At 38.1% G+C, this 23,597-nt stretch overlaps 1 pseudogene; it reads right to left on the bottom strand.

The window, feature by feature from the left end:
* LOC149181538 (putative methyltransferase PMT17) overlaps positions 1 to 21,918 on the bottom strand; it is a 118,988-nt pseudogene extending 97,070 nt beyond the window's left edge.
* Between the last annotated feature and the right edge of the window lie 1,679 nt (positions 21,919 to 23,597).

Raw genomic sequence — 23,597 nt, 5'->3', positions numbered from 1 at the left:
CAGTTTCGATTGAATACCTCTCCTCCATTGATTTGTTCTAAAATTCAATGGCTCTCTCATTGCTTCTCGATGGAACCCACATTACACACATATTTATCTCTGTCATACTTTGTCAAAGGCAAACTTCCTAGAACTTCGTGGTTTACACTCACATACACATATTTATTAACTTATAATAAAGAACATATATATAACCACACAGACACACAAACTACAAATAAGACACGTATTTCAATTATGTACAGAACTCGGTTACAAGCTCAGGCCTCACAGCACGAACAACGAATTACCCCTGTGGCTACATTGTATCCTCTCTCTCCTCTCTCACAACATAGACTCTCTTTATATAGGAAATTACAAAAGAATAGATCATCTAACATCCATGATTTCCTCGCACAAATCGCTCAATCATACCCCAAAAATCTCTCTATATGCATACATGGAAGATAATTACATTTAATTAAGCCTTCTAGAGACTTATCAATTCCATCAATTTAGCTCTGTTTTAAATAGAACTTTCCCCGGTTTACAATGATTATGCACATTTCCTTTTTCACATCTTTGGATTCTGATTTTAATGAAGGGTGCTCGGATGCTCCTACATCAGATGATGAGAAAAAGAGAGAGAGAAACACTTAAGAGTTGTACTTAGTATTTCTAGGAGACCACTAACAGGATTCATAAATCTTTGATGGAGGTAGAGCATTTGAGGCAACACTCATCTAAGCCTCAGATAAATAATGTATAGAGATAGTTGAGTGGGGCCATCGTCAACAAGGACTTCTACATATATGAATTTGAGGACGTTAGAGTAATCTTAAGGGCATGTTCATGGCCTGTGTCGATATCTCCACCAATTCATCAACATTTCCCTCTCTTTCGTTAACAATTTTCATGCCTCTAGAGAAAGAAATGAGACCCATGTTTGAATGCCCCCTATAAAAATATTTCAGCATCGTCTCTTAAATATTTGAAAAAAATAATAAAATGTGGATGTAACATCTCTACATCAATGGATGGATTGTGTGTAGTGGCCACGAAGGTACCGTATAATAAGCCATAAAAGGAATGGGGAACTCTAATCTTTGAATCACTGCCATCTCTTGCAATGTTCAGAGGCAAGTGGTCCATGTGGAATGATGAGAATGACAAGCTAGACGTAGATACTACATTACATTTTGAATTAAATAAGATCACTTATCCCATCAGTTACCTCATAGTGAATCGAAAATCATTCATGCCATGTAGATTCCTACTCATCAACCTCGTTTAAGATGGATTTTTTTCTATCTAACACCAAAATGTTAAAACTCCATGTTTTACTATGCGAAAAGCTCCATACAAGCAAAGCTCCGCACTTACATGGGAATGAATTAATATAATTTCCATGTCAATTATTAAGCCTTCTTCGAAGTAGTCACTCTAGAGTTAATTTTAGGTTCCACTATCTTCCAAAAGAAGAAAAGAATAAATTTAACAAGTGTTCAGAGAGGTTAAGTTTAGGTTCTGCTATATTCCAAAAGAAAAGAAAAAAAATAAGAAGTGTTTAGAGAAGGCATGCCAATGAAAATCACAATTTTGGCAATGATGACAGATGTCCCTAACATATTGGAGTCCATAAGTTAAAAATAGGTTCATAGGTAAGTGGTTCACGTGTAATGATGAGAAAGACATACAAGACGTAGATATTTCCTTTAGTTTTGAATTAACAATTATTACTTGTCCCTTCAGTGGCCTCATACTGAATCGGGAAACATTGATGCCACAAAGATTCCTACTCATCAACCACATTTGAGATAGTGAATTGTTGTATACTTAACACAAAAAAGTTTTAAAACTCTATGTTTTACAAACTTCTAGACTCGTGCATTTCTGCATAGCTTTTCTTTGTGTAGCTTTCACTATACAAAATGCTCCACACAAGAAAATATTTGTACAAGAAAATATCCTCACATATACAAGAATGAATAAAAAATAATTTCCATTTCAATGATTAAGTCTTGTCCCAACTAGTCGGGTGAGAGTTAAGTTTAGGTTCTGCTACCTTCTGAAAGAAAAATAAATAAATTTAATAAGTGTTCAGAGAGGGCATGCTAATTAAAATCACAATTTTGGTGACAATGACACAAGCCTCTAACCTATTGGAGGCCATAAATTAAAAATACATTCACAGGCAAGTGGTCCATATGGAGTGATGAGACGAACATGCAAGAGGAATATACTTACTTAAGTTTGAAATTAAGGAAGAATACCTATCCCATTAGCTTCCTCATACTCAACCGTTAATCATTCACTCCATGTATATTCCTACTCATCAACCATGTTTGAGATGATGAATTGTTACTTAACAATTTTTTTTTTTTAAACTCTATGTTTCGCACACTGCAAAACTTGTGATTTTTGTGTGGAGATTTCATTGTCTGGAAAGGTCCACAGAAGCAAAGATCCACACATCCCATCTAGGAAATTTCCAACAATCATCATGTTTGTGTCTTCTTTACATTGGTATTTTGAATCAAAACTATAGTTGCCTGAATCATTCACTTAGAACGAATGAAACGTTTACGACTTCAAGGTTCTTTTAAATTATTCAACATTATTATCAATCATCCTATAATTTTGATATCTTTTCAAATATCATTTAATATTACGCTCTATGTTATAGCTTACAACTAGTGAAATTATTTTTGTGAATGTCATATAGTTGTCGATCTGCATTGGTAAAAGAAACTCCATTGTGATTCATGAGATACTCAACTTTATTGCAATATATAAATTGTTCTATGCATTTGTGTAAAAAATGTATCACAATTAATGCATCTAATTAACTTTCTACTCATAGATGATGTAGTAGGGCTAAGATAAGAAATTATTAATATGAAATGATAATTACTTCGATTTTCTTTTGAAGAGATTCCTATGTTTTTTTGTCTCTTTGATATTACATGTTCTCTCTCAAATCACCATTAAAAATTATTTAAAAGAAATAGAGAAGCCAAAGATATGTCCAAGAATTTTGTGCATTGCACCTATCACTGATTTTTATTCCATTAAAGTATTAATAGTTCATAAGCAGGTGTCATATTTTGTCTAAATAAAAAAATCAAATTCACATATAATTATTGTTTAGTAGGATTCCACCGAGACATGTGTGTAGGTTTACTTGTTCAAAGCTTTCACTATGCAGAAATCTTTGCACACTTCTTGTCTACAAAGAAAAGCTAAGATGGCTTTGATTCGTGACAAAAAGCTAAGTTTGTGGAAAAAATCATAACATCAACATAGCTCATCATAACATTCGAACAAGATCCTGAGAAATGCGGAAGATGCAAAAAAATGGTATTAGTGAAATTATAGTCCCCCATTTATATACATAATAGCTAACATTGTCGTCATCACTCCTATTGGTAAGGAATTTTTCTTCCCCATAGCGCATCAATGGTCGAAACGGTTTTGACTGAACCAAGTGAGTGGGAATTTACTCGGTCAATGTGAGGTTATTCTGACTGCTCCCATCGAATCCATAGAGAGACGGTTAAATATGAGATTTAACCAATAGATAATGAAGGTCCCTAGGGTAGGTCAGAGAGAGGTGGTTACACAAATTATTTCTCATCTATAGGGCTCATTCCTTAGGCTAGGATACTACTTGAAACTAGTAGATATATTTCTCATGGAAGAAGGAGGTTACCGGCAAAGGTTAATTTTGCTCCCTTTGCACCCTTGTACCCCTATCACATTAGTATTCCCCTTTTCTTTGAATATGCACTATTCCCACTTGTGATTTAGTCGTGCAATTAGACAAAGAGCTAAGCCATCATAACCTGTTTTGTTGAATTGTCCCTATTATCCCACTACTAGTTATTATGAGCAAAAGAAAATTCTTCAAGAAAAATGACAACACTAAATATAGATAATGTTATATGGGATTTATGACTGCGGACATAAATATCTCCCATAGGTTGGGTGGCTAACCTATAACAACATAATGAAAAATGAACCAATGTTTTCCTTAATGTAAGTATATGAAGGGAAGAAACCTACTTCAAATATGGTGTATGTTTTACTCATTTTTTGGCTTGAATTCTCCAATACTAGCTCTAGCTGCCAAAATTAGAACATGCACAATCAGACAACATAAGACAAGAAACTATTAGATCTATGTAGCATCATCTATCTACTTTATTCAACATATCGACATGGTATTGAAATACATGAAATAATGGCATGAGATATAGGAAAGAAAAGAACTCTTTGTATTGATACAAATGGAGTGAGTTACCACCATAAATAGGTGTTGATCTTATAGAAGAGCTCCTCCAAGTTGTTTAATTTTCCTTCCTTTGTCACAAAGTGTACTTCCAGTCATCCTAAATGCATCAAAGGATAACTCTCATAACAACAACATAAGGGTAGAATCCCTCTCCAAAATCAAACCCTTGCATATGGAAGGTTGTAAATATATATAGGACTGAGGTAAGTTGGGATTTCTTACCCTTTTACCAATCTTGGGATTAAGATCCACTCTTGATGAGAGGATGAGATCTAAGGATAAGGGATGAAAAATCCATGGTAGGATAGGATACGATTCAAATTTTTTATCTTAGGTAAATGGTTACAATAGTTCTTGGAAGGTTATAGAAATGAAGGCTTCGAGATTCTCTCTCTTTTTCCCGAATTTATAGAACCAACAAAGGTGAAAAGGAGATAAACCTATAGGTGATCAAAATAGGCCACAATGGAGCAACCTATAGCTGAATATTGTCCAACAAGAGGCCAGGGTACCTTGGTCCTAAAACTAGCTCAAATGATGTATTTTAGGGAAGAAAATCTAGGGTATGAGAGAGTCATGCATAAGGCTTTGTGCAGTGACATTATAAAGGGGGAATAGGATCTGAACGATTGAGTTCAAAAGTTGATTGATGAGATGAGACAAAATATCCTATAACAGAGAGCCCCCTAAAGTGTAAAGTCAGAGATGATGACTGATGAATGAAGTGATTTATCTTGTGACAAATTAGGATCAAGAACAATCGTTGAAATCGTCTTCTGTTACAATACATTTACATCATGACATCCTTTTGCTAAGGGAGGCATACCCATACTGAGTACATAAGCTAGAATTACATGTATAATGATCAAAAGACATGTCCACTGATGATAACTAGTGGACCCATGATTGGATGACTGTTAGTATAATTATTATCAATCATACCTAGTGATCTTGTATAATCTTGAAATCACAACTCTCATGGTGGAAACTAGATCTGAGGTCTTTTATCTCATTCACACAACCAACCAATGTATGAGTCTAACCATGTGAATCAATGAGAAAAAGTTGAACATGGTAGACACCATCTGATTACCGACCAATGTTGTAAGTCATTAACAGATGTGAGAGAAACCATTGATGATGTTGATGGCTCTCAAGGTACTCAAGTACAATCTGTATGGTGTGAATAAATGAGTTGATGTCGAACATCACACATAATATTTGAGTCGGAGGTCAATGATGTAAACCTATCACTCAGAGCAAGGACACTTTCCATTGATGTATGCAAGAACCAAAGTACTAATGGGTGTTTCTAATAAACTTCCTCGATAATGTGATGATCTCGACAGGAAGTGACCCATCGCAGGAGAGATTTGATATATCCCCCATCATTGAAATGAAATGGGTATCATGATTAAGACAGAATGATTAGAATGATATTGATACAGAACTAGATCAGGAAAGGAAAATATGGAATTAAGTCTTAAGAGTATTGTAATGGATATGAACTAAATGAATTCTGTTCAACACACTGATGACACTGAAATGGAGTCAGAAACATTGACAAAAAACCAAAATGGAGGTTTCATAAAGGTATGATGAACTAAAAGACAAGAAAATTATCCAACCCAAAAACCACAGAGATGAAGTGGAAGAGTGTCGTGTTCAAGAGTGTCTCATTTCCATTCACAAATGGAGTAGCCTATTTTCCCAATTTCCCCAACCATACGGTCAGTACCTCTTTATTTTTTAACAAGCTTGGGGAGGATAACATATGCTTGATCTATAAGTCCATCCTTTAGATGAATCCCTCTGAGTATATTTAACAAACCTTGAGAAGGAGTGGTTTGGCCCCATCATGATTGACGAGTCCATCATTGTTTGGTGTTTTTACAAGTCCAGTGAAGGTAAAAATCGACTCCTTTTTCATGTTTAGAGAGTTTGGAAAAGAGGTGAAAAAGAAAATTCCACATGTCCCTGCAGTCCCTTAGGTCCAAAAAGGTAGGATAAATAACCAAGAGAACCTCTTAGCCATGTTTAACTAAGGTATTCCTTCTTCATATTTCATTTATCTCAGTCCAGAAAAGGGTTAAAATTATACCAAGTAGATGTATTTTCATTTACTTTTACGAGTTTGAAAAGACAAGTTCTCAACAATATTTTCATGTTTTTGAAGTCTAAAAAGAGATGAAATAGGACTCCAAGAGGTTCCTTTTTAGTAGGTTTAAAGAGCTCGAAAAAGAGATAAAAGTGTACTCTTTGGTGAAAATAACAAGTTTAAAGCACAAAAAATCCATTAATAGTTGTCTACCTGCTCAGAACAACATAGAAAGGATTAAACATACATGTTTCATAGTAAAAATGAATATAACTAGGTAAAAACATTGAATATGAATAAAATAATTAGACATATGACAATATATACTAAAAAATCACTGTTCATCTTTACCATTTCACATTTACCTTCAACAACGAGAGCTTTGAGTACTTTTTACCTCGATATTTTATAGTTGATTCATCCATTGGGCCATTTCGAATATCGTCACTTCCAGGAAGAGCTAAAACACTTTTATTTCTTTCTATGGTTCCATTTTATGATTTCTTGCAAAATTTATGGGTTTTTGAGGACCCTGGGATTCTAAACATTCACCCTAGTACCAATGCAGGCCCAGATGGTCGAAAAGTGTGTTGCAACTAAGCAACCACACAATACAGGCATGGGTGCAATGCTCTAGTTTTGTCTTCTAGGGTGCATTGGGTGTAGATCTAAATTTTGTTTAACATTGTTTCCTCAAAATTTGTCAATTTTTTATGCATGAAAAGGATCCTAATTGATCTCTTGTTGATGTTTTAGGGGTTCATAAGCACAAAATGGCTTTCATATGGAGAGAAAGAGAATAGAAGGAACAAGATTTAAAGGTAGCAAATGATCTTACTACCATCCAGTCATTAAGGAACTGTGAATTACTGAAATTCTTCGGGCTTCATCATATGAGGAAAAAAATGTAGTTTTTGAAATACCTTGTTCGTTCATGGGATGTTTAGGCACAAGAATTCAGGTTTGTGGAATATCTTCTCAAGATAAAGGTAGAAGATATCTATTTTTTGACTAGTGTTTCCATGAGAGGTGCCCCCTTATCTCTCCTAGGTGGGAAAAGTGGTGGGGAGACAGTGAAATATTATATTGCCACCTATTGTAGGCCTCGATCCTAACTAATAAACGATGGAAATATAAATATAAAATATGTGACCCAGTTACCAATGAGAACAATCCTATTCATTATCGGAAGATTGGTAGGTAGCTAAACATTTCCTGTGGTAGGAAGATCATACATGCAATATGGGTTGGAGTGTCTAGAACCAACACTCTTCAACTAGAGATAGAGAGTTCTAGTCAATATGAAAGAACAACTATCTAGGGAAAAAGAGGGAAAAATAAAGAGTTTTGGATACGATGTGATCTTAGTTTCCTTTGCATTAGAGCGGTTTCCATTACTTTAGCCTCAATATATTACACTCAAGCCCATTGATCTTAGGGTGTCACAGATGAGGAGGAGGATAGATCACATGTCCTGAAATGCAGGGTCGTCGATGATCAACTTCTCACCAGCCTTCGTCGGATGGATGCGTAGACAATTTATTATGGTCAATGACTATCCTTATGTAGGCATGGATTTATGTGATGACCCTAAGCTCGTACTTCCTGAGGGTGAGTAATGGGGTGCTTTAGGTAAGAATTATGACCTTTTAAGTTTTATAATTTTTTTTGTGAATTTTTTTTATGATTCTGAGACTAAACTATTCATGTTTCATGCAGATGTGGGACCAATTCGACCTATTGGTGCTTCATATCTTAGTCGTGCAGAGGAATGAAAATCGAAGGAGTCTGTAGAACTAGCATAGGTTGTTGTTCTAGGATGGGATATGCTACGGGATCCTGATGTAGCAGAAGTCCTATCAGAATTAGAGTGTTAGATGGAAGGGTTGACACATGGAATTGATAAGACCGTGGTCGATCAACTTCTTCTATGACTTCAGTGATACACCGTATGAGTCCCTAGTCATATCGGTCGAGTATTGCACAAGATGGCTCATGTATTGTCATTCTATCATGAGCACCTTTGGTTTGTCTACTTAGATCTTGCATGTAGTTTTCTATATGTGTGATGTATGCCATATGTGTCTCAGGCACAACTTTTTGTAAAACCAAACTTTATATATATATCTATATCTATATATATATATATATATATATATATATATATATATATATATATATATATATATATATATATATATATATATATATATATATATATATATATGTATGTATGTATGTATGTATGTATGTATGTATTCAGTGTTTTTGGGTTTCTATTTTATTTTCAATATGATTTAATGTGAATTGAAAATTAATTACATTCGTTGCCAATGTCTATCCAAAACATGATTAGCTAGGGCATCTATTAATGTATTTAGATTCCTAGAAGTGTGTTCATATTGTATGAAATCGAAATGTATTTCTAGAAGGAAAACTTTTAAAACCATGCGTAAGATGGTGGAACTTCTAACTGAATAGACACTGGCAAGTTGTAGTACTACGAGTTGTGAATCAAGTTTAATGAATAAACGACGGATACCATGTGCAATAGCATCAGACAGTAACTCAACCACTACACTATACCTAGAAATGTTGTTGATGGAGGGACCAATACAAATCCCTTGCAGACCCACTAATTCAACATTAAGAAAAAATATAGCTCATGATGCGGAAGATAAGTTTTGAGTACTACGACTGGCACCATCAGCATAACTGATAAAGGTTTCAAGATATATCGACATCTACAAAGAAAACATAAAATGGGAATCAATAGAAGATGTATGAAACTCTAAAAAGACACACTGAAATCACACTCATCACACCTATAGACAGTATGTACATAATGAAAACTACACTTGAGATGAAGCATAGTATTTTTTGAGGTACATCCCAATCCTAGGTTGTGCCGGGGGAATTCCATCAAAATTTACTAACTCGTAGGCCCCTTTTGAAAGGACTCACTTGACAATATATGTACCTAACCACATAGGTTGAAACTTCCCTAAACGTAACTTATCAGACTCCTGGTCATATAGAAGAACAAGGTCTCCCGAGAAGACACGAGGCTTGACACTTTTGTCATACTGCACCTTGATGCATCTTTTATGAGCTTCATTAGCTATAGTAGCATCATGCCATGTTTCATCTAAACGAGTAAGATGTAAAAGATGCTCCTACTCTATGGAAGTGGCAGGAAGAAGTTTGATAGCTAGATTCAATGATGGAATTTCGCATTCAATTAGGAGGATAGTTCCAAGGCCATATACAAACTAAAACGGTGTAAATCCAGTAGTAGTCGTGACAGAGGTTTGGTATGCCCACAAAGAATCGTGAATAAGCATATGCTGTTCTGATTTCTGGACCCCTGCCATACGTTTAAACATCATCCTAAGAACTTTGTTGATGGCCTCAACCTATCCATTAGCCTGAGGATAGTAGGGAGTGGAACTTTCATGGGAATGTCCCAACTTAGTAGTTAATTCAGTCATCATATGATTCTGGAAATGGTTTCCATTGTTCGTAACTATGTCTTCTGGAACACCAAACCATGTGATAACGTGGTTGAAAAATAAGTATGTTTTCATTTCACCAATGTTGTTAAATGTAGGCATCTCCACAGTGCATTTAGTAAAGTAGTCATCTGCAACAATAATATAGCATTTACCCCTAGCCAAGTGAGGTTTACATTTCATAAAATTGATACCCCATTTCGCAAAGGGACCAACAGTGATGAATGGATGCAACAGAGCATGCGGAGCATGGGACTTACGATCATATATCTAGAACGCATGACACTTCTAGACAACAAGGATGTAATAATGAAAGATGGTAGGCCATAAGTAACCAACATGTAAATTTTTCTAGATGGTACCATAACCAGGTAAATTTCTGCCACATGCCCTTGAGTGGCATTCATTTAGGACTTTCTCATCCTCCGCAAGTGTGAGGTACCTTTGTAAAATCATATCAATACCATAATGGTAAAGAGTGTCACCAATAATGATGTAATTTTGAGCTTAGTAATGAATATGTCTTTGCTTCAAGAGAGAGGTATTAGACCAAAAATTCTGGGTTTGGAGATAAATCAGGACATCTCCATAGCATGGGTTAGATGATGAGATCAGACACAACAACTCATCAGGAGTAGAATATTCACATGTAGATTCTGAATCATGGGAATGAATATTGCACATTAGCTATGTTAAAACTAGGGATTTTTTTGACTTGGATTTGATGAACTCCAGGTCAAAGTATTGTAATATGAAAATCAATTTCAAGTACTTTCCCCACATAAATTGACGTGATAAAATGTATCTCATAGGGTTTCAATCCGGAAAGACCATATTTTTCTAAAGAAAAATGTAATGGTGAAACCTTTGGACAACTTGAACGAATACCAAAGCCAACTTTTCTATGTGGGAATATTGGACCTCAGTATCTTTAATATTTTGACTAGATAATAAATAGGATACTGAGTCCCTAAATAATATTCTTGTACCAATACCATTGCTATAGTAGAAATGGTCGTAGAAATATACAGGAGGTAGTCGCACTGATAATTAGGGTGATATAGAAGAGATGCTTGCACCAGTACATAATTCAGGACATCAAATTCTTTCTCAGCTGCATCATCCCAATGGAATGGAATACCCTTTTTTAGTAAGCGATTGAATCCTTTGGTTAACACAACTTAATTATGGATGAATCTCCATAGGAATTTAGCTTTCCCTTGAAGTAGTTGAAGCTGAATGAGTGAAGAAGGTGCAAGAAAATCAATGATCACCTGTACTTTCAATGGATCGATATGAATTCCTTGTTTTTATATGACAAAACCTATAAGTCATAGAGAACTAACACAAAACACACATTTGTGTGGGTTAAGTCGAATATTATAATGTCTACAATGAAGGAAAATAGCCCAAAGATTTATCAAGTGATCAATCCGATGTTTTGAGTAAGTAGGGAGGTCATCCAAATATGGTTGAATGATGTGTTTGATGTCATGAGAATCATAATACATGACACCTTGAAATGTGGCCCCAACATTCTTTAAACCAAACAGGAGTTTCCTATAGAAGAAAGTGCCACAAGGACACATAAAAGTAGTTTTAGGTTGGTCAACTGGGAGAATGTTGTTTGATTATAGCCAAAAAAATCCATCCATAAACGAATAAATTTCACAATCAATACATTCATCAATAATCTGGTCGATAATGGGGTGGGATAATTATCCTTTGGACATGCACGATTCACATCTTGATAATCAACGGACACTTGATTGGTCCTTTGTTTCTTCATGATAGGAACTACATTCGACACCGAATCAATTAAAGGAACAAGGTATTTAAAATGAGCTCAAAGAAGCTTTTCAACTTCAACCTTAATACCAATATCCTTCTTGGGATGAACTGAACAGAGGTGTTGTTGGATTGGTTGGCATCAAGATACATCTTAATTTCATGTACAACTATATTTGGGTCAATACCTAGCATCTCCTCATAGGCCTAGGAAAATACATCTCAGAACTCACGAAAAAGGGCTCGATAAGTCTTGATCTCAGATGGAGAACAAGATGCTCCAATGTGTATATTTTCAAAAATACCTGGCTTAATGGAAATATCAAGAGGTATCGTCGCTTCAATATTCAAGATATTTTTTTCCAAATCGAACTCATGAATAGAAACATAATTTCTAAAACGTTCAACAGAATCAGGTGAGTATACATCATTCATGCTATCCTCAATGGAATCAAGTAAGGAGGAATGATGGTGATGTTAATCCCAAGGAGCATCATCTAACATCATGATTTCCATGATGCTTTCATTGGTAGGGAATGCATGCGAGAAAGTATTGGGAGATGTACCATAGTATAATGATATTTATACCCAGTTAAGCGAATCAAAGGAAGAAATTGCACAATCTGAATTAATGGCTTCATAACCTAGCTCAATGGGGCTTAGAGGCATTCGGTCACCAAAAATTTGCATCTCAGTTTCATCTAGTACAATCCATGGATAAGCCAGGATAGTAGAAGATGATATTATGTTTATATAGGTTACCTAAGATGAATTTTCAGGAAGGAGAGGAGGATGGAGTGAGAAGGTTCCCATGAGTGAAGAATCCTTCAACAAGCCAACTCCAACATGATGATATGATTTTAGGCTTTCCCCTACAAGATGAATACTTCTAGTAACATGTGAATTGGTGGTGAAAAAGGTGAGTTGGTCTATGGCTACAATCCTACCTTTATGAGGAAATGTGATCATATGGAAGTAAGTCAAAACGATAGCAACCATGGCATAAACCCACATACGTCCTAATTGAGAGTTCTGTCAATAACTTTGACTTATATGGACATAGTTTTTCCCCTGAGTTAAAATTGCAAGGAATTCAAAATCCCACAAGCTTTGTATGTTCTCCCATCAAAGGCTTTCAATGTAGTATGCGAATGACTTAGTTGAGGAGAACCAATCACCTGCCATTAGTACATGGACATAATGCAAGTCAAGACTACCTCATCCATGATATATTGATGAATATTTTTACCACGGATGACAACTTGGATTATAAAATCTAACTGAGATGGAAGTTGAGGGGTATATTTTTCATGAGAGAAAAGAACAAGGTTGAATCTGATGGATTCACACATCCCATAGTTGAAAGTAAGGCCTTCTTTTGGGTAAGGTAGTTTTGCAACACTTCAAGATTCAACATAACCTATGGAGACTGAGCCAAGTCTTCAACTAATCTATAATTCTAAGAGGTTATTGCATGAGGGTTGAAAGTTGACTTATGAATAACACCTTTTGGAGGTTTAATAACCAATTTGGTAGGAATTGATGGAAGAGTGGGATATGATGAGGATGGTGCTGAAATGGTAGGTTGATCAGTAGCTTGACCATTCTATGGATTCACATTACCATAATACTTTTTTCTGAACATCTACCAAAACATCAAATCTCTACTTTCAGGAGGAAAGCATAAAAACCATGTTAGAGGAATATGGGTCACGAGCAACCATACCAGTCTTGATTAGGAAACGGGTAAGTCAACACTATAGGAGAAGTGGAAGACTTAAGGAATTTATTCACTTCGGTGGAGTGAGAAAAATCACATGTAAAGTGTTCCTTGTTTCAAATCAAGCAAGGATAACGAGGCTTCTATTTATAATCATAAGACTTATTTGTTTGTTTATCCCGCGGATATGAATCTTTCTTTTTCTTACCTTTTCCTTTCTTCTTGCTTATAGGTTACTAATGAAACTTCCTTTATCAAATGAAGTAGCATTTATCTTGGAAGCTAAAGTCACATGAGGATGGGATTGAGGGGTTTGAATATATGTGGGTGGAGAAATAGCAAATGGTTTACTCGTTGTCTGCAAGATGGTAGAACCAATAATTCCATCAACGACATGATATCCTTTACCACACGGAGGAGGAATATTAGTGAAAGGTCTCAGAGTGTTTGGTATGTTATCATAGAGCATGCCAGATTCGGTATAAACCAAATCCAAATATTTCACACCAGAAATTAGTTTCTCTTCAGTCACTACTCCACCTTTGGACACATATTAAGTTATGAGTGCCAACAGAGATTTGATAAGCCATTAAGAAAATAATTGATCGAGAACATAAGTTTTTACCAACCGACGTTGATGCCTCCACTCATGGATGTGATCTGAAATGTGAGTGGAATAATATTTTTTGAAGTTGGTTAATAGCTTCGTTCCACTTTCGTATCTGATGGGCAAATGGAAATGTACAAGGAAGGTTGTGGCTAAGGAGATGAAATCATAGAATGAAGTTGTAGGAATTCCTACCAAATTGGTTATTAAAGGAACCGCTGACAAAATCGCCAGAACTCTCACCAAGCATAACATTATGGTTGCCTTCACACCCCTTAACACCATCAAAAACTTGCTAGATTTTGCCAAGGACCTAATAGACCCAAAAAATCACAAAGGAGTATACTCGGTTCCTTGCTCATGTGGAAAAATATATATAGGTGAAACAGGAAGATCCTTTGGCATTAGGCTAAAAGAGCATATTAATGACATTTCAAGAAATAGGTCAGAAAAATCTGGTCTAGCTGAGCATGCATGTTCCTCCTCACACTATATTTGCATGGAACAAGCAAAATTAATTCACAAGGAAGACCATTATTTAAAAAGAAGGGTGAAGGAAGCAATGAAATCGAAAAAGCCTCCAATAATATGAATAGAGACGACGAACTAAAGTTAAGTAACACCTGGAAACCCCTATTAAATAAAATAAGAAAGCAATAAACAAAGATTTAAACACATTCATTAAAAATAAATAAATAAAATAAAAATAAACAAATAAGTAAATATCAATATTAAGAAAAAAAACAAAAACAAAACAAAATAAAACAAAATTATTTAATTAATTAAAATTGATAAATATAACCTATCATAACTAACTCCCTATCTAGTCCTTTAAATAATAATTTAATCACATAATAAATTAGTTAACATAAATTTTCAAACCTAATCTTTAAAATTATATACATTCCTGTAAAACAGTTAACATATAGTTAGGATCTTAAACAAGTAATATAAATTTCAAAAATAATAATAATAATAATAATAATAATAATAATAATAATCATAATTAATAAAAAATAAATAAATAAATAAATTAAATAATTATTAATTAATTTATCATGTGTAAGCCGACTACAAAAGAAGACATCAGAAATATTTTTCAAATAACTATTAATAAGCTCCGTAATTTCATGCTCTCTCTTCTCAAATACAAATCTCATTTCCCTGATGATGGACTCACTAAGCTAGTCTGAAACGTTGGTTTCAAAACTGTTCACAGGTTTTTCCACAAAATTTAAAAAACTCAATATACCATTTAGAAACAGTACTTGTAAGCGTTCTTTGGGAAAGACGAAGTCAAATAGAATAATAATTGAGGGAGTTTGATGAATACCAAAGATGACACATCATAACATGCATCGACGGGTCTTCTCCTAGATTCCAATTGAATTTAGGGATATTGGAAGGCAATTTGGTAGGAATAATCGGCCACCAAGGTGAATGAACGATGGGTCATTGGTGGGCCGAGTCAAATATGGAAACTCGAGAGTGACCACCAAATGAAACTATGGACTAAATTTTGGCTGAGGATGACCTGGATATGAAGGAATAGTCTGGGCAATAGGCACTTGCATTCCTAGATAAAGAGGGTTCTAGTAATAGGGAACCTAGGTACTAGAGTAAGGAGGATTCTCATAACCAGAATACAAGTGACCTTGTTGACCAGGTCTAGGGTAACCATGAGTTTTCTGGCCTTGAAAAGCCACTTAAGGAGTACCCTAATAAGTTCTATATTGTTTCCTGATAGGATTTTTCATTTTACCATGATCAAGAGTGTTCGATTGAGGCTATGCCATGCCATACACAATCTGTCCTACTAGAATTTGAGGAATACCTTGTTAAACCAACTAATATTATAAAGGAACTCGTAAAGGCTATGTAAGTGGGACTTGCAAGGTACCAGATACTGAAGGAATGTGATGAGATGTGATCATAGCCTGTATAGGTTGAGTTACATGAATTTGATTTTATTGAGGTATAGATTGAGGAATATGAACTTGAGATCAAGATGGCACAGGTTTGGAAACAAACATCGAACCTAGTTTAATGGGAAAAGTAGGCTAATAAACACTAGCCAACATCGTAGGATAAGGAGATTAAAAAAGGATGGCTACCAATTTGAGGTATACTGACAATAGGTTGGCCCACTGCTAGAGGGGGAGGGGATCATGGAGACAACTGGCCCCCATGTGGAGGGTACCCAACATAAGGATAGTTGGGTTGTTGAAGAGGAACTTTTGCACTAACATAAGGCCTAGCCTATTTTTAAACTATTGGTTTAGGAGGAGGAGAAGGACTAGGCTGAGAAACACTCATAAGAATAACCAAATGGAATTCCCGAAGTGGGAGACATGGGGGATGTCCATAAATTGGAATATGCACCAGAGAAGGTACCATATAAGGAATGATAATCGGGTGGGATGGATGGGCCACCATACAGATGTCCATCTGGTCATGTATAAAACATAAATGTGGAAGAAACATTTTGTGTCTCAACCATAGTGGTAGATGTAGGCTTGGAAGCCATATGGATTCTAGTCATGGTAAATAATCCCTATGTAGATGTCCAAGTAAAGTTCGAGGGTGAGTCGAAAGAACTAGGAAAAGGAGTTTGTACAAGATGTGGAGGAGGAAGAAGAGGATGGGTTTGATAAAGGAAAACTCCCTCCAAATGAGTAGAAGGATGAGACTCTTCTTGTGGGATATCCTCGATACTCACAAGTCTAGGTAAAAGTAGTTCACCATTGTGGCTGAGATATATAGTTGGTAGATCTTTTTGAGATAACAAAAGAGAAGATGGAATACCTGAAGTAACATTTAAAGATAATTGAGGATCCTCACATTGAATTACCTCAGGAAATAAAGTTTCTGACTCAAGAATGTTAGATTGTATAACCTTATGAAACAAAGCTTCAGGTAATTCAATATCGGTTGTGTCAGTTTCAACAACAAGAGTACATGTAACCTCAGGTTCAATACTCAAGGGGATGGATGATTTTGGTTGATCGGATTCATAAGGAGGACCTGAAGTAGTTCTTGAGTTTCCCAATTTGGTAGTTTGCTTCTTTAATTCTTCTGAGTATGCCAAGGAGTAGCCTTTGGTGGAAGAGAAGTCTCATTTTTCATTCTACGTGAACGAAGAAGTGGGGAATCTTGTTGCTCCATGTTGGATAGTAAATTATATTAACACAAAAATAAATAAATCAAAAAGAGGGTAATATAGGCATAAAGGATTACCAAGAAACCATGAACTGCAATATACACCTTCATGAACCAAGGACTTAACAATTTAAAACTAACCTCCTTGAATGTTATGTTTAGTGTATCATGGTATGCAAGGTGGAAGACTCTGTTACCTATGGACGGATAACAACCTATTGGGGACTCCCAAAATATACTTGATGGTATGTCGGAGTGCAGTCCATACTAGTGTTGTCTAATGCATAACCATTCGATGAGAGCATTCCCATATAATTTACATGCATGGAACTCCACCAATATACCCAAAGGTATGTGGAGTATGATCCTATACACTCACATACGTGGAATGGAATTTCACCCTCGGGATGCAACTTTGGAAAACAATGACAACTCCTACGTTTAACAATGTTGGAACACATCTCTAGCCTATAACTCTATGCGCTTGTGTTAATATTACAAATGCTCCTTAGGTTGATTCAGTAATTTTTAAGTTGATCTTGAGTTAAGTTTCAATTTTATGGCTCACGACGAATTCCCCTGAATTCCCTAAAATGAAAATCTAACATGAGGAAATAGAATCTTTCTCTTCAACGAAAATCTAGCTAAGGAAGGAAAGAGACAAACAATATGCAGCATGGAAAATGCATCAAACAAGATGCTCAATACAATTCTCTTTCAATGTAATTGTTCGTAAATCAATGTGGATGCAAAAACCCTAAATGACAATGCAAGTTTCTTTTTCTTTTCACCACACTTAATTGTGAAAAATGAGGAAAACTAAGATGTAAAATCTAATCACAGATTTAAATACACTTTTTAGAATGAGTGTTGGCTTAGTGGGGCCTGACCCAGGTTCAGAAGTGATTTAGCCAAGCAAATCCTAGTACTACAGGCCCTTTCGGCAATAGTTCACGGAGCGCGGATTGAGGTCTCACCCAAAGTAGTATGGGAGGGTGCTGGAACCAGGTTTCCACACCCTGGGGATGTTTGATATGCGGTGATAGGGATGCGATCCAACCTTAGTGCTTACTGGGCTACGCGCACCCGCGGGCGCGTTACGTCCTGTGTTACTGCCTTTGCGCAGCTCTAACCACAGCGCGACCCATGTTGCTCATCCAAGTCTTCCTTAATTAGGTTTTGTTCGCTAATTACTTAGAATATTTTCATACATAAACATTCAGACAAGTATTTATCAAGTGCGCACATATAAATAAACAAATAACACTTAATGCATAATATCAAAAATATAGATCCACAACTAGATGCACAATATTCCGAATCCAACTTATCTTTATTAATGATCTTTTCAAGTTTAGTTCAAGTACAAACCCAACCCCATCCGTGCACTTAGCTGCTGACTCTACTAGGCCTATGCACACTCAGCTGCATAGCCTCCTCCTACTACTATGACCCAATACACTTCAGATCCACTTCTATTCTCTAACCATGCCTTCGCATCTATCTAATTCCTTCTTTCCAAAAACTTACTTTACATGTAGAGCCTCGCTCTATTTATACAATCCCATGGTCCGTGGACCATGGGTAGGCCGACACAACTTTACATTAAATTACATAATTTTAGAGCGGACAACCCTATGACTCATCTCCTAGACTTTTGCGCTCCGCGCCTGTACTTCATGGAGTCTTTACATGACATTGACCAAAACTCGGGCTTTAAGTCCAAAAAACATGTTGTGGGGGGATCCGTTGCCCAACAGGTCCCCAAAACAATCATCGTGACTCATCCCAAGTCACTGTGCAGTGATCCTGTCATGAAGCCATTCCAACTGTGTCTAGGCTACGCGAAGGTCCATAGTGCATTGCTTTGCCATCTGTTGGATCTGCTCTACTCGCTCGGTTGAATACTCGCTGTCAAGGGAAAATCCCTGTCTTAAAACATTCATTACTTTCATCTATGTGAGCTTTCTTTCAATGTCAGCGGTGATGAGGAAGGCCTCATCAACCCAAGGCTAGATGCGTGCTTTAAGTACTACCTCTTTTTGGTGCACTGCATCCACTTGCTCCTTCAATTCCTTCGCCTCTTGTAGCTTCACGAGCTGCTGGGTCAGGACTATTGTCTACACCATCCTGCGCACACTATCATATTGCATTTGAAGATCCTACACCTCTGTTTCCAGGCGTTGTATGGTGAGGCCCTCCTGTAAGGAAGTGAGGACCCCAAAGGATTCTTCCAACATAGTGGTACAGGTCTGCATTTCCTATCCTATTTCCTCCAGCCCATTTTGGATAGCACTAGTGTGTTGTTCCCAAACTTTCGGGGGCGTGGATGACTGCGTCTTTAATCGCAGTTCAACAATTTGAAGGTTGAGGTCCAGCTGGATCCTTGTTTCTTCCTCCTTTGCCTCATGGAATCCACCGGCCAATTTGTGAATCCGCACTCCTATTGGTAGGTTTGTTGCAATTTCTAGCTCTAGGGTGCGACAACATGCTTCCTCGACTATCTGCTCCAGCTGCTGATTCTGCACCAGCGCTTCATCATTTTGTAGCTAAGTTGCTCGATGTTGATTCGCTATTCACTGAGCATTTGCATTGCACATCCTTCCCTAGCGCGGAGTTCTACTGTCGCTCCATCCCGCAGCTAGTATAATATATCCCATGGAAGGGCAGCCAAGTTTAAGCCAAGTCCCTTGATCCGGCCCACCACAGCTCTGTCCTTTGTGTTTTCTGTGGTCAGTGCTCCATCGTGCACCACGACGGTGTTAGCCATTTTGGCCTGCAACAACTGCTCAGTTGTCGATGTACCCTTGGCACTGTAGGTAACGACCATTCCTTCTTGTGGGGGCCACACCTGAAGTCCCTACAATTGTGCCCTGAGGGCCCCCAACATAGTTTGTTGCTCCGTCATTGCTTCCTAGAGCGCTTCCTCGGTGACCTCACGAACGGTGTCATCGATGTTGTATAGGTCACCCTATGTCAGGGTAATAGGCTCACCATCCAGTTTGGAATCCTTGGTCTTCTTTATAGGCCCTGTTTGTTTCGTACCACATGACCATTTCAGTTGTGCTTAGGTCTGCGCCTTCCACCGTGTCATCTGTCCCTTGTCCTGTGGTCATGTCCGAGCCTCTTTCCTCCTGCATCATGGTAGCCCTAGTTACCGGTGTTGCTACTATTAATTCGGCAGCCTTGGTCTGTTCTGTGGTGGCCTTCCCTGCCTTGCAGGAAGCCCTTACCTCCTCGGTGAACTGCTCATTACGCTTTTGTTGTGCCAGTAGCTAGTGGCATCCTTATGTTTTTGTATCACTGTCTCATCATGCATCCACCAGATCTAGGTCACACCACTCGAGTGGCCATGAGTCAGCACAATGAACACAATGTCATAGATCGTGATGAAAGGGAGTTTGGTCCAGTTCTGCTTCGGATCCTTTCGCGCCTTAATATACACATTGTGCATATCCACCTTAAAGTCTTCAACACTCCGTAGACAGTCATATACCGTGGGGCATAGGTGGGGACTTTTGTTGATCCACATCCAAATGCTTTCCTCCATGAGTATCCAGAAGATCTTGGTCTCGCGGATTCTCGTGGTGTCCTTTGTTGCCCAAAGCGATGCATATTTTACCACTTCTGGAAAGTCTTCTTCAAGAGGAGGAAACTAACTATCCTTAGGCAATTCCCCTACAACCAACCAGATGGATAAGAGCAACCATGCATAGTGGAAGGTCTTAACCTACTGATGGGCCTCCTTGCAGTTTGTCAGAAACTCCTCGCAGAGGAACTGTGCCTAGTTGAACTATACCCCTTCTGTGCATTGTTCAGACAATGCAACAACCATCACTGGTACCTCATTCGCATGACATTTTCTCATCACTTTTGCTGCTAGAAGCTGGGTGGCTACGCACACCCCTTTGTCTTGAGTGCTAGTAATTATGTAGCCCCTTTGCTTTTTCTCCAACTTATATTTCTTCTTCATGTCCTCTACGACAACCAAATCTCCACTTTTTCCAGCTATTTCCATGGGGTCCCTTCCCGTATAGGGAAGTCAACAAATCCTATGAATAAGCTCCGTCGTGATTGGGATAAGCTCCTCCAGCCACAAGTACCCAACATGCACCAGGCAAAGCAGTTTCCTGATGAAAAATATTGTGATCAGTGCTCAGTGAAAGTGTGGAATCCATAGAAGGTGGAGTAGCGGGCCTCTTCCACACCGTGCAGCCATTTCCGCAGCTCTAGTGCTATAACCGACCCTTCCTTGCTCTGTTTCATGAGTTGGCTAGTCTCTGAATGAGGGAATGTTTCGTTGTCCACGAGGTCCCAATCTTCAAATTTCATTGTGGGCACACGGCCCAGAATCGAACCTTCAAAGGGAATTCCCTCTTGGAGGAGTGGGGTTTGGAGTGCACTCTTAACGACATCCAAATCTTTGGGTACTTTTACTTTTCCTTTCCGTAGAGGGACATACTTGGGTAGTTTTGCTGCAACGCATACTAGTTGAATGTCTTCCTCCATTTCCTCACCCGCCTCGATCTCTTCTACAAATGCCTGGAAATCCTCTTCCTCATCATCTGTCTCAAGACTAACACCCTTGCCCTTGTCTTCCATAGACAGTTTACCAAACCGTGGATTCCACGAAGACATACGGATCAGTCCTGCTGCCTGTGGATCCTTTTTGGTCCTCGGTGTCAGGGTCAATATTGGAGTTTCTGGTGCATCCCTCACTGGCGGCGTAGAGCTCTGCATGGCTCCCTTGGTTGTCGACATCATTCTATTTAAGAAGTCCTACATCTCCTTCGGCAACGTCTCAAACACTGAACTTGCTCTCACCGCCTCTAAATTCGTAGGGTTCATACTTAATTGATAGCACAACAATTGAATTCTACAAATGCCAAGGGTTGTTTTTTGGATAACCACTAGTGATTTATAGGCCCTTTTGAATACAAATTTGACTGTTCCCCCCCTATTCGGCTTGTTAATGTGAAATTGGCAGCAGATTGTCCCAAATATTGTTCTGAATTCGTGTCTTAATTATCCATTGCCCACTACTTGTTGCCTTAAATTGGACATCTTGTCATGAACAGTGACACCAACGGTCACTTCCCAGCCTACCCGCGTGGCAGCGCAACCCCCTATCCGTGGGTACGTCCCTTCTGGAATATTGATTCGGCGCACAACCTCCTCATCGCGTAGCTCCCCGGTGGACTCTTTTATAGTCCTGCACTCTCTCTCAACTGCTTGGAGCGCTGAGACTGTGCTTCCTACGGATAGTTAGGTGGTCGCACCACCTATGCGAAGCTTCAATTTACCATCCAGCCTGGTCTGCAGGAACTCCTCAATTACCCTCGCGGTAGTCAATGCCTCGCGTTCTTCCTTGTGTGGTGCATTCCCCTGGTTACTTTTCTTGGTAAAGTGCAGTCGCAGCCATGATAGCAGAGCCACAAATTCTCAGCGGAAATTTTATAATGCATTAGTATGGCTGACCATATCTTGTCCTGTCATTCTTAGTTTCACGAAGCAACCTGCTACTGTGATTTTGGTTTCTAGTTTGTTGATTTTTGCATCCATTAACATGCTTTTCCTCCTCAGTCATACTCGATCTTCTTTGAGTTTGCAAAGTTTAAGCTCCCCTCGCCAGATGGCTTTTCGACCTTGCAGATGTTCGTCATCACATGGCTGCATAATTCCCTCGTCGTAGGCATCACGTAGTATCTCAACTATGGGATCTACTATGAGAGGGTTCCTTCCTTCCAAAACTATGGTCTCGACTCTGCTCTTTAGCTTCAGAATCATCTCGACGTTCAAGTTTTTGTACATGGCCCCATAGGCCCATCGGACCGCTCGTACGCATAGGTCCCAATCATACTGTCACGCCTGGTGAACTTTGTTCAGGATCTTGCTCACCTTCTGGAATGCTTCCACATGGAAAATTTGTGGTGTGCATTTCCTTTCCTGCTATTATGCCCCGTTCTGATTTTTGATCCTGAGTTCAGTTTGTGCGTGTGCACATGTTAGTACCCATCGAGATAGGTGGGCACATAGGTCGCTCCACCTTGGCTGACCAACTCTTGTTCGAGGCTGGGGGCTAGAAAACCATAGGCGTATCGTCCTTCTACATCCGTGCCAGTCCTCAAACCTACCTTGATGTGTACTCCACCATCATGCGGGTGTTCTGCGCAATGCCCATTTCAATGCATCGAACCACTGCTCTTCTAGTACTACGTTTTCAAATTTTCTCAAGAAGTCATCCACCATTGTCAATCCATCATATGTCGGCAGTTCTCGGGCCTCTATTTTCATGCAATGTAGTGATCTGATCATCATGTTGTAATTCAGCATTTTCACCTCGTGCAACCAATTCTTCCAGCACTCTACTTCTTCATCTGAATCCGAAGTGCAGAAGCTTTCACGCTCCCATGAGATTCTCCCATCTATAGTTGGATTTA

Source organism: Pinus tabuliformis, chromosome 3_2 (genome assembly GCF_031772625.1).
Source record: "Pinus tabuliformis cultivar Carrire ecotype Pingquan chromosome 3_2, CPIR1, whole genome shotgun sequence".
NCBI classification, from domain to species: Eukaryota; Viridiplantae; Streptophyta; class Pinopsida; order Pinales; family Pinaceae; genus Pinus; species Pinus tabuliformis.
This window is presented reverse-complemented; position numbering and strand designations above follow the sequence as displayed.